General features: G+C 48.5%; 1 protein-coding gene across 1 annotated transcript in view; it reads right to left on the reverse strand.

Annotated features, from left to right (window-relative positions):
- Positions 1-12256, reverse strand: part of LOC115930184 (collagen alpha-1(III) chain) — an 80999-nt gene that overhangs the window by 55585 nt on the left and 13158 nt on the right.

Below are 12256 nucleotides of genomic sequence, written 5' to 3' on the forward strand. Positions count from 1 at the left end.
CCGCCTGGATGATTCTCTTGCAGGTGTTTTAAGGGCGGGAGTTTGAGACACCCTGATGCAAAAGAACGAATGCTCAAGGAAGTTGGCTGTACATGTATTTTCCTTCCTAGCACAGGAAACGACAGAAAGATTATCCAATCAGTACCACTCATAGCACCTGATTATATGTGTATGAGGACTTCAGAAATGGTTTGATCAAGGCTGAAGACCTAAAAAGAGGCTCTTCTCTTGGACACCAAGTCCCCATCTCATGCGTGGTTGAGTTAGTAGAAACTGAGGATGATGCTTCTTCCTCCAGCATTGGTATCCCATGGTTTTTGTTCAGTAGATGAAGTACCTCCATCCCCCAATATCCCCAAGCTCTATCCCAGTTTCCTCACATACACTTTTTTTTTTTTGAGACAGAGTCACGCTCTGTCACCCAGGCTGCAGTGGTGCAACCTCAGCTCACTGCAACCTCCACCTCCCAGGTTCAAGCGATTCTCCTGCCTCAGCCTCCTGAGTAGCTGTGACTATAGGCACCCGCCACCACGCCTGGCTAATTTTGGTATTTTTAATAGAGACAGGGTTTCACCATGTTGGTCAGGATGGTCTTGATCTCTTGACCTCATGATCCACCTACCTTGGCTTCCCAAAGTGCTGGGATTACAGGTGTGAGCCACCACGCCTAGCCTGAGACTTTCAAGTAAAGCCACAATGGACCACAGAGCTTAGACATCAGGGCTAACATGGAATCTCTGTCATTAAATCTTGAGATCTTATTATCTTTGCTCAAAGAAAAAAATAATCACAATTGACATTTTGAGGAGAAGACATCTGAATGAAAACTTGATCTTAGAGGATATTAAGGAATTACTGGTAATTTGATTAGGTATGATAATGATCATATAAAAAATGCCCTCATGTTTTTAGAGAGAAAGTAAATTACACAGGGGTGAATATCATGATGCAATTACAAAACTACTGTAAACTATTTTTTAAATACTTCAGAAAAACAAATGGAGTAAATATTGCAAATGTTAATAGTTTTTAAACCTATGTGATGGGTATATGATAGCTCATTAAACTAGTCTCTCTACTTTTATGTATATTGAATATTTTTCATAATAATAATAAAAAAACCTTGGCCAGGCACAGCAGCTCATGCCTGTAATCCCAGCACTTTGGGAGGCCGAGGTGGATGGAGGACTGCTTGAGCCCAGGAGTTTGAGACCAGCCTAGGCAACATGGTGAATCCTCATCTCTACAAAAAATGGACAAATTAGTCAGGCATGGCGGTGTGCACCTGCAGTCCCAGCTACTCAGGAGGCTGAGGGGGGAGGATCACCTGAGCCCAGAAGGTCAAGGCTGCAGTGAGCCAAGGTCACGCCACTGCACTCCAGCCTGGGCGACAGACCCTGTCTCAAACAAACAAGCAAACCAAAACCCTCTTGGTCCCATTTCCCAAAAAAATGATTTTTTTGAGATCTTACCATCTCCTGGCTTGTTGCAGAGTACAGGAAATCAAGACAAAGTACAGCGCACAAGGAATAAGGAGGGAGGGAAGCGTGGGGGAGGCTGACACCATGGACTCTCCCAGCTCAGTCGACCCATGCGCCTTGCTTCATGGAAGAAAGGAATGGAAGATGAATCGTGCCTTTAGCACACAGTGACCTTCCTCACTAGTAAATGCGCCTCCAGAAGTGTCCAAGAACTCAGTGCCAGAGCCAGGCTGGCTGCATGAGAATCACCTGCGAGCTTTTGCAAACATAGGCCCCTACTGGGTCCAAATGTATTCGTCTCTTGGAGAGGAGGAGAGAGGCAGAACAAGGAAAAGGATGGGAAGAAACCAGCCTTATGCACAGGAGGATGCTGGGATTCCTCCTGCACGTTTAGCGCAATGCAGCCTATTTTACAAAGTCACAGAAGCTCAGAGAGGTAAACCTGCCCAGGTTCTCATAGCTTGTAACTGGCAAAACCCGCCCAAATCTCTGTCTCTAGAGATAATTCCACTTGCTTCAACTCTGGAGTTGTCTTAGTTGTAAAGATGACAGATTCCACTCATCACTCACTTTTGTTTTGCAGATATTGCCTAAGGTCCCTTGTGAATATTTAGGTCAGGGCTGTTTTTTTGAGTTTTTTGTTTATTTCTTTTTTTTTTTTTTTTTTACAAAGCAATCTTGTGGAAAGAACCCAAAGTGCCTCCCCCATTTAAGACCCTGTAAACAGGGAGACGAGAGTCTGGAGTCCTAGTCTGGTTTCCACACCTTCCTTAGATTTCCCTGTGTGTAAAATCCAACAACAATCTTTGACAAATTGCCTCCCCTAGGGGAGAGATGGAGGAAGTGTTAACTTTGCTTTTTTTTTTTTTTTTTTTCTGTTTTCAGACAGAGCCTCGCTCTGTCGCCCAGGCTGGAGTGCAGTGGTGCCATCTCGGCTCACTGCAACCTCTGCCTCCTGAGCTCAAATGATTCTTGTGCCTCAGCCATCCAAGTAGCTGGGACTACAGGCAGACGCCACCATACCTGGCTAATTTTTGTATTTTTAGTAGAGATGGGGTTTCACATATTGGCCAGGCTGGTATCGAACTCCTGGCCTCAAGTGATCCACCACCCTCCGCCTCTCAAAGTGCTAGGATTACAGGCATGAGCCACCATGCCCAGCCACTTTGCTATTTTTTTTAATAGACAGCTTCGAGGTCCAGTATGATTTCACAGATTAGGAAACATCACAGCAAAGAAGAACACTTTGCATTCAAATAGCAGAATGTTTTCATTTTCAAAGAGCTCTCACCTGCCATCTAATCTTGTCTTCCTAGCAGTCCTGGGAGAGAAGCAGATGTGGTTTCCAATCCCACTTTCCAGAAGAGGAGACTGAGGCAGAGGCTTTGCAGATACACAGAGGACATGTGAGGACAGGTGAAGGTCATGATCATTGTCAGCCCTCTCCCCCAACTGGACATTCCCAGATCTGGTGGACCTCCAGCCAGAGGAGACAGAAGGACTGTAGCACTCAACTCTGCCATGGGTGCCAGGACCCAATTTTTCCCTGGCTAACTCGGTCACCTCCTGTCTGGGATCTCCAACTACTACCCATCCCAGAAGTCTCAGTTAAAACAGCAATTCAACGGGGAACTTTTTTCTGAGGCTCCAGGATTGGGCCAGGCCCTCTCCATGGCTCTCTGCCCTTCCCCTACTGCAGAACTTAGCACCTGTATGTCACTATTGGTTCAAACATGTGTCTTTCGTATGCTCTCCACGTTATCTGCAGCATCTGCTAAGAATAATAATGAATGGTAAAACCTAATCTCTATTGAGTGTCGATGATGCACTTTTAATGTGACATCTTATTTAATCCTCACTATATCTGCAAGAGTAGAAGCTATTAATAGCCAATTTTCAGATAAGAAAATCAAAGCACAGTTTCTATAACTTACCCAAGCAGCTAGCTAGGAGGCAGCTCAATTTGAGCTCAGGGAATCAGATTCCAGAAACCATGTTCTCAATTACTAGAGCAGATACCTCCCCAGAATCTAGTAGGTGGTTAATGAGTCTTTGTGGAATAAATGAACAGAAGGACAAGCAGTGGATGGATACATAGGTGGGTGGGTGGATAGAAGGGTGGATGGAAAGATGGGTGGGTGGGCAGGTGGATGAATGAATGGGTGGTTGAGTCGGTGAAGGGATGGCTGAGTGGGTGGAGAAATGGATGAGTGGTTGAGGGGGTGGAGGGATAGATAAATGGGTGGACATGTGGGTGGATAGATGGGTAGATGAGTGAATGGGTGCATGGGTGAGTGGATGGATAGATGGGTTGGTGGGTGGGTAGGTGGATGATAGCTGGGTGCACAAGAGAGTGGGCTGGATGGATAGATGGGTGGGTGGGCGGGTGGATATATGGGTAGGTGGGTGGATGGATGTATGCATGTCTGGATGGATGGATGGATGGATGGACGGACGGAATGGTGGATGGATGGACAGACAGATGAACAGATGGACTTGAGCCTTTATTCAGGGTCCTCCAAAGAATTGAGTGATTTCCTAGGGTGTGTCATCACCTGCAGGTGGGTGGGCAAGGGGGCTTGCCTCTGTAATACTCATGATTATGGGTAGTGCTCAGCCTTAGTCGCCACTCTCAGAACACTTTATTGACTAGGAAAGTCAAAGCTGTCATTGACAACTAATGCAAATTACAGCTATAACTAACAGAAGATGTTGAGTGATGACAGCTAGGCAACCAATAATCAATAACTTGGCTGTGTCATGTTGCTGCCATGCTGGACAGGTAGAGCCACGGGTTCCTTAATCCCTCCATCACATTGAGGATGCCTATCAAGATTTCCCCAACCATGCGGACAGGGATATTATCAAATACTTGCAGTTTGCCCCAAAAGGCTCACCATCTTCATTCCACCTGCACATGACCTTCAGCTCAAAGACATTTCCAGTCCTCCAGGTCAGCCCTTCTTCCAGCCTTTGAATTAACCCTGATGACTGCCTGACCATTAGGTATCTTCACCTTTCATCACACAGCCTTTTCCAAGGCTTTCCTTCAGTCCAGCCCTCACTAAACGCTGGAACTGTTGTTGACAAAATCCAGAACAAGCTGGCTGTGGGATACAGGTGGGAAGCAGGCTGTCGTAGTGGGGAAAAATTCTAAGCAATCTCGAACACAGAAAAGAAACTGAATAGGTAAGAGAGAGGCAGTAAAGAGAAGAAGTGTTAATTTTGCATAATTGAAGCTGAAGAAGATCGGGGGGCATGGCAGACCACAAGATAAATATGATATAGACTCCTTTTTAAAAAAGTATAAACACCCACTCTTTCCTACTGACAACTGTGCTTCAAATATTGCCAAGGTCTTTACTAAAGGCGAGTCAGAAAAACGGGGTATTTTATGCAATACAGTAAGAAGGCCCATAGGCAAGCATGTTCCTGACACCACCTTCTACGATAACCCCTGAGATTCTGGTTACACCTGTCCTAAAGTTGTCTCTCACTCCTGCTGTTGGAGAACTACCATGAGAAAGAACCATAGTGAAGTGGTTAAGAGTGTGCACCCAGCGACCAGCCAGATGGCTTCAAACCATCACCATCTAATACTGAGCAAGTTACATAATGTTCCTGAGCCTCAACTTTCTCATCTGTAAAATGAGTATGCCGTCATTCATTAATCAAATTCTAGGTAAGAATATACTAAACACCAGAAACACAAATGAGAATCAGGAACAGGCATGGCCCTGGCCCTCACGGTGACCACAGTCTTGAAGGGGAAGGATGACACGCACAGAAATAGGAAGCCGTAGCTGAGCTCATGACACCTGGTGTCATGAAAGCAGATAACAGGGGGTTGCTGTGACTGAGTCAGTGTGGTCAGGCATCCCTGAGGATGTAGTGACTCCACTGTCAGATGAGACCATGACCAGGTGAACAGGTAGGGACAGGGAAAATCTTTCCAGGCAGAAAGAGCAGGATGTGCAAAGGCCCCATGACAGGAAAAGAGCAAAGGAAGTGCAAGAGCCTGAAAGAGGCCAGAGAGAACAAGTGAACATGTGGATAATCACAGCACCCACCTCATATAGGACTTGCAAGAAATTGAGACACTGTCTGTAACAGATTCAGCAATGACTAAATAGAAACTATCTCCTAAAAGCACAGGACGAAGCTCCTTGGTGGTATTTCCCATGTGAGGCTGCCATGGACTCAGAGGCCAAGTTCAACCTGCCTGTAGACAACCTCCAAGCCAGCTGGACACACATACAGCCTCAGGCTCAGGATACCCAGGACAGAGTCCTGGATGCTTGAAGTCATGATAAGTATCCAGAATGACACAGAATTCCAGCCAGGCATGGTGGCTCACACCTGTAATCCCAGCACTTTGGGAGGCCGAGGTGGATCACCTGAGGTCAGGAGTTCGAGACCAGCCTGGCCAACATGGTGAAACTCCCTCTTTACTAAAAATACAAAAAAATTAGCCAGGTATGGTTGTGGGTGCCTGTAGTCCCAGCTACTCAGGAGGCTGAGGCAGGAGAATCGCTTGAACCCGGGAGGCAGAGACTGCAGTGAACTGAGATTGCACCATTGCACTCCAGCCTGGGCAGCAAAAGTGAATCTCTGTCTCAAAAAAGAAAGAAAGAAAAATCACACAGAATTTGCTAAAGGGGGAGAAACGGCTTTCTTCCAAAGCTGGGCCTGGTTTCTACAGAGAGTCTTTCAGATGAAAGTTAAGCAGCTCTTTGCAAGCAGCTCTTTGCAAGCACCTCAGAGGAGAACCCCTCACCCTGATGAATCAGGCACACGGGCGGATCCAAGACAATTGGCTGCGTGCATGTGAACAAGCCTGTGGTGGAAATGCAGTGCTTTATTTGTTTGGGGTGGTTTAATCACCAGGAGGGAGAAGCTTCTAAAGCAGCATTCAGAGGTGGCTGTTGCCTGGGTTTTCTGGAAGGGGGAGGTGGTGAGGATGAGGGCTTCCATTTCATCTGCAGGCCCCTTGCAGAAGGAGCTGGGGAAAGCTTTGCAGCCATCTGCACACTGTTTGCCATCTTGTCTGGCTGGGCAGCCGAGCTCCAGATGGGGGCGGATGGGATAGCTCTTGCCACCGTATTTGGAGAGAGATGTCAGGGAAGTCAGCCCCCATGAAGAAGACAGGAGCACACAGGTGCTGGACAGTGCTGCCCAGGCCCCTGGGCTGAAGTGTCCAACCCCACAGCCTCTATGTGCCACTAAAGCAGCCCGAGAGGATCTTCTCTGTCCATCTCCATCCTGGCACCTACAGACACTTGGAGAGGGTCCTTCACATGGGAACTCACAAATGCACACTGATAACCCCCACACGGAACTCTCATACGTAGCAAGTGAAAAGACAGGATGCCAGTTTAACTTGAATTTCAGATAAACAACAAATCATTTTTTAGGGTAAGCAGGTCCCAAATATTGCATGGGATATATTTGCACCAAAAAAAAAAAAAAAAAAAAAGGTTAATGAGAAATTCAGGTTTAATTGGACTTCCTGTATTTTAACTGGCAAGCCTAACCCCGCGTAAACACAACCTCGAGCTTGAAACTCACAGAGAAGCCACGGCCGTGCTCACACACGTGCACAAACCCATATGCATTACAGAGTCAAGGGCTGTGATGAGGGTCCCCACGCTTGCACACTTCCCTGTCCTCTGTCTGGGCTCAGAGTAAACAGAGGGTCACCTGGCATCCACGTCTAAGCTGGGCTTGGAGGTGTCCTAAAGAAGCAGGATGCTGACCTGCACTTCCCCAGCTCAGCCGGGGCTGCAGCCAGGCCTAGCTTCCAGTCTCGGGCCTAGAACACACAGCACAGCCCCAGACCTTGGCAAGAAGGCTTCATCTCAAGGGCCACTGGTCCAGGACCTATTAGAAGCCCCACTTCTTTGCTCTGTTTCTGCTGCCATTGCCCCAGTCTCTGACCCTGACACTCAATCACTCTATAAACACAGCAGGTACTAGGGGTGGCTCTGGGCTCGGCACTAAAGACAATGCCCCTGGTAAAGCCACAGCCTAGCAATGACAGTCAACCACGTATCAGCAACAGCCCTGCCCCACACGTGCTGACTGCGCACAAGGCCGGCGCTGTGAACGTGCTCTCAACAGTGATCTCACCGAACCCTCATGGCAGCTCTAGGATGCAGACAGTAGCATCACATTATCCCCATTTTACTTTTGAGGAAACTGAGGCCTGAAGAAGGCAAATGCAGGCCTCGAGATTTGCAGTAACATTGCCAGGAATGTTTGAGAAAGCAAACTTCTCTAGAGTGAGGCAGTCTGCCAGAGCTCAGAAGCCAGAGTCCCTGTTAGCAGGGGCTGGGGGGACTGTGGGGTGGGGGCAGACAAGCAGGTAGGGGCTGGAACCCCCAGGACACCAGGGTGCAGACTGGTGTGAGTAAAAGAAAGAGAGGCGGTCATGCCATCATCTGCAGAAGATGATGTCTACAGAGGACAGTACCATGTGAGCCCTTGGGGAGCCGGATGACTGGATGGAATTTTGCACAGGATGCAAATTAAGCACAGATCCCCCTCTGACCTAGACAGCCCACCTCCAGGAACATCCCACAGAAACGCAGACACAGAGCACCAAGTGATGTGTGCGAGGAAATTCATCAGAACACCGTCTGTGTTTGGGAAAAGGCGGAAACCATCCAAAGACGTATCGGCGCAGGGCTGGTTAAACGAAGCATGGTGCATCCACACGTCAGAATAACTGCTGGGAGAAGAAGGTGGTACCCAGGTTCCAACGTGAGACAATGTCAAAGACATGCTGCCTAAAAAGCAGGCTTTCCAAAGAATAAATACAGCATTATTCCATTTTGACTTTTTTAAAAAGGTTACAATAAACACTTACGTGCAAATACATGTGCTTGCGTGCACAGAGGAAAAAGGTGTGGACAGAAACAGAAAACCAAACTCTGCGGGTTCTCACTCATAAGTGGGAGTTGAACAATGAGAACACATGGACACAGGGAGGGGAACATCACACACCGGGGCCCGTCGGGGGTGGGGGACAAGGGGTGGGAGAGTGTTAGGACAAATACCTAATGCATGCGGGGCTTAAAACCTAGATGACAGGTTGATAGGTGCAGCAAACCACCATGGCACATGTATATCTATGTAACAAACCTGCACATTCTGCACATGTATCTCAGAACGTGGAATAAAAAGAAATCAAAGAAAAAGGTGTGGAGAGGTATACCCCAACCCTTCCCAGTGTTACCTCTGAGAAGCAAGATCAAGAAAAGCAAGTCGAGAGGATGTTTTGTTTTTTGTTTTCTATATAATTTTTTTTTGTGTGTGTGGAAACATAGTCTCGCTCTATTGCCCAGTCTGGAGTCCAGGGACACAATCTAAGCTCACTGCAAACTCCTGCTCACTGCAACCTCCTCCTCACTGCAACCTCCTGCTCACTGCATCCTCCTCCTCACTGCAACCTTCTCCTTACTGCAACCTGCTCCTCACTGCAACTTGCTCCTTCTGGGATACAGTGATTCTCTTGCCTCAGCCTCCCAAATAACTAGGATTACAGGTGCGCACCACCAAGCCCGGCTAACTTTTGTATTTTTTGTAGAGACAGGGTTTCACTATTTTGGCCAAGCTGGTCTCGAACTCCTGGCCCACCCACCTTGGCCTCAAAAGTGCTGGGATTACAGGTGTGAGCCACCATGCCTGGCCTGCATTGCTTGAATTCTCAGACCACATGGACCCTCTCATCTGGTCCTACTGCAAGAGTCCAAGGCAGGAAAGGCAGAAGGCAGGGGCTTACCCCTCCATCAGAACAACATAGAACAGAGTCAAAAAAGAAAAACATGAATGGATCAGTGAAGAGGGCCGTGCACATGCCCTCTCAGGCACCTACACCTTGCAACTTAAGCCGACAAGCTTTCAAGCCACAGAGTCTTCCTTCCTAGAGACTAGCAAGGACACAAGCCCTGGCCAGTCCCCTCCAGGAGGATGGCCTGAGGGATAAGGTGGGGGGCACAGTCAGGGGTGGCAGGAGGAAAGGGGGACATGAAGCCAAGGAACCCAGGGCAGCCCATGCTTCCTGAAGGCCACCAGAACAGGGCGCCCCACAGAGCCCCTGTGTACCTGTTTCCACAACAGCCTGAACACAAGGAAAAGGAAAACAAGGAAAATACACAAAGCCCAGCCTCACCTGGAGCAGGTTAAATAAAGGTGTGTGACTTCATGTCCTTTGGAATTGGAAATCCAAGCTTCCTCTTCTGTGCCTTTAAGGTCCTGGCTGCTGCCCCAGAGCTCCCTTCTCTTCCCTCCTCCTCTTGTCCTGACTTTTTTTTTTTTTTGAGATGGAATCTTGCTCTGTTGCCCAGGCTGGAGTACAGTGGCACAATCTCAGCTCACTGCAACCTCCACCTTCGGGGTTCAAGCAATTCTCGTGGCTCAGCTTCCTGAGTAGCTGGTATTATAGGTGTCACCGTGTCCGGGTAATTATTGTATTTTTAGTAGAGACAGGTTTTCGCCATGTTGGCCAGGCTAGTCTCAAAGTCCTGGCCTCAGGCGATCCGCCCACCTCGGTCTCTCAAAGTGCTGAGATTACAGGTGTGAGCCACCATGCCTGGCCCTCTTGTCCTAACTCTGCCATCTCTTTGCAGTCTCCCCTGAGCAGCTTTTCCTGGGCCCGCCCTGCCCCCCTCCAGAGCTGCACTCTCAAACCACCCCCCAATGCCCCCTGGCCCTGGCTCCTGCCCCGGGGCTCTGATCCTCAGCTGGTGAGGTCTAGAGGGTCAGAGGGAGCCAGACTCCCTAGAGAAGCTAAGGCGGGAGCCCTGTGCTGGGCTGTGGGTGACCTGCCCCCTTCCAGCTGGGGCCAAATAGAAGGGGGAAAGGCTGCCCCCAGAATACAGGGCTCTCAGAGGCCCTGGGGATCTGTGTTGGCAGTCAGGAGGACTGTCACCTCAGTGCAGTTGCCTGCAAGGAGGGCTGTGTGGGAAGCTGCATGTTGCTCAGAGAACAAAAAAAGGAAATTAAATGCACCATCTGGTTATTAGCAAGAGCTTTTGAGACACACACTGAAATATGCATGCCTGGACATTATAAAACATGGGGGAAATGTTAATTTCAATGCCACTTCTTGTGCTTGCAGAAACCATTCTTTTATCTCCCTTCCTAGGAATTTGGGAGTTCCATCCCTCAGAGTGGCAGTGCCAAGACAGCCGGCCTCACTGGGTTTTGTAAGTTGTGCAAGGGGAAATCCCAAGCCCTTGCCTGGAGACCCATCTTAGGAAAATGTTAGAACAGGGCAACAAGTTGCCATTTCCTCCCTCCTTTCTCTTCCTCATACAAAAATCAGAAAGCACACTAGCCCAGTGCCCAGCCACAGTGGTGAGGAAACCCCACTCAAAATCCTGGGTTGTGCCCCTGATGCCAAAGACCTGCAAAATTGGGACTCACCTGCTGCAACCCTAGCCCAGACTTGTGTACATTTCAGGGGTGGCTGGACTCATGGCCACCTGGGACGTCAGGGTGGTACAAAGTCCTCTTAATCTAAGACTGTCGGGGTACAAAGATAAGCATTATTTTTCCCTTTTCTTGAGAGCCAGATGGTAAATAGTTCAGCTTTGCAGGCCATAGGTCTCTGTCCCAACTATTCAACTCTCCATTGTAGCAGGAAAGCAGCCACAGACAATATGCACTGAAATGGGTGTGACTGTGTTCCAATAAAACTTTATTTGTGTGAACAGGCAGGGGGCTGGTTGTGGCGTGTGGGCTACAGCTTGCCTCCTCTGCTACAGCGTGATCTCCAAGGACCCATCCATCTTGTAGACCAGCAGCTGGCACACAGGAGCTGCTCAGATACTTGAAGGAGGAATGGAGAAGGCAAGCAGCCCCCAGTGTGCAGACATGAGGGTCTCCCAGCAGCACCATCCTTTGCCATCTCATGCCGAGGGACAAAGCCAGAGCAGGGCTCTCCACCAAGGCTGGGCTCTCCTCCAAGGAAATGTGATAACAAGACAGAAAGCACTGTGGAAGGATAGGGGCTTTGGAGTCCCACAAACCACAGTTTGCAAGACCAGGAGCATCCTGCACTTCCTCGCACACAACCTGGGTGGGTGCTGGAGCATCTAGACTTAGAGTGAATCTCTTCCCCGTCCTCCCCCAACTGGCCTCCATTACACTTCCAGCAACAATGTAGTGTACGTACACAATGGAATACTATTCAGCCTTCAAAAAGAAGGAAATCCTGCCATTTGAGAAAACATGGATGAGCCTGGAGGATATTATGTTAAGTGAAATAAGCCAGGCACAGAACGACAAATGCCACATGATCTCACTTATATGTGAAATCTAAAAAAGTTGAACTCGGCCAGGCATGGTGGCTCATGCCTGTAATCCCAGCACTTTAGGAGGCTGAGGCCGGCAGATTGCTGGAGCCCAGGAGTTCGAGACCAGCCTGCATAGCATAGCAAGACCCCATCTCTACAAAAAAATACAAAAATTAGTGGAGCGTGGTGGTGCATGCCTGTTCTCCCAGATACTCAGGAGGCCGAGGTGGGAGGATTGATTGAGCTTGGGAAGTCAAGGCTGCAGTGAGCCAAGATCACACCCCTGCACTACAGCCTGGGCAATAGAATGAGATTGTCTCAAAAAAAAAGAATAAAAAAGAAAAGAAAAAAGTTGAATTCACAGAAGCAGAGTAGAATGATGGTTGCCAGGGTGGGGGAGTGGGCAGATGCCAAAGGACACAGAATGTCATTTTTAGAGAGGAAGAATAAGTTCAGGATATCCATGGAACAACA

Source organism: Gorilla gorilla, chromosome 10, assembly GCF_029281585.2.
Source record: "Gorilla gorilla gorilla isolate KB3781 chromosome 10, NHGRI_mGorGor1-v2.1_pri, whole genome shotgun sequence".
Lineage (NCBI taxonomy): Eukaryota > Metazoa > Chordata > Mammalia > Primates > Hominidae > Gorilla > Gorilla gorilla.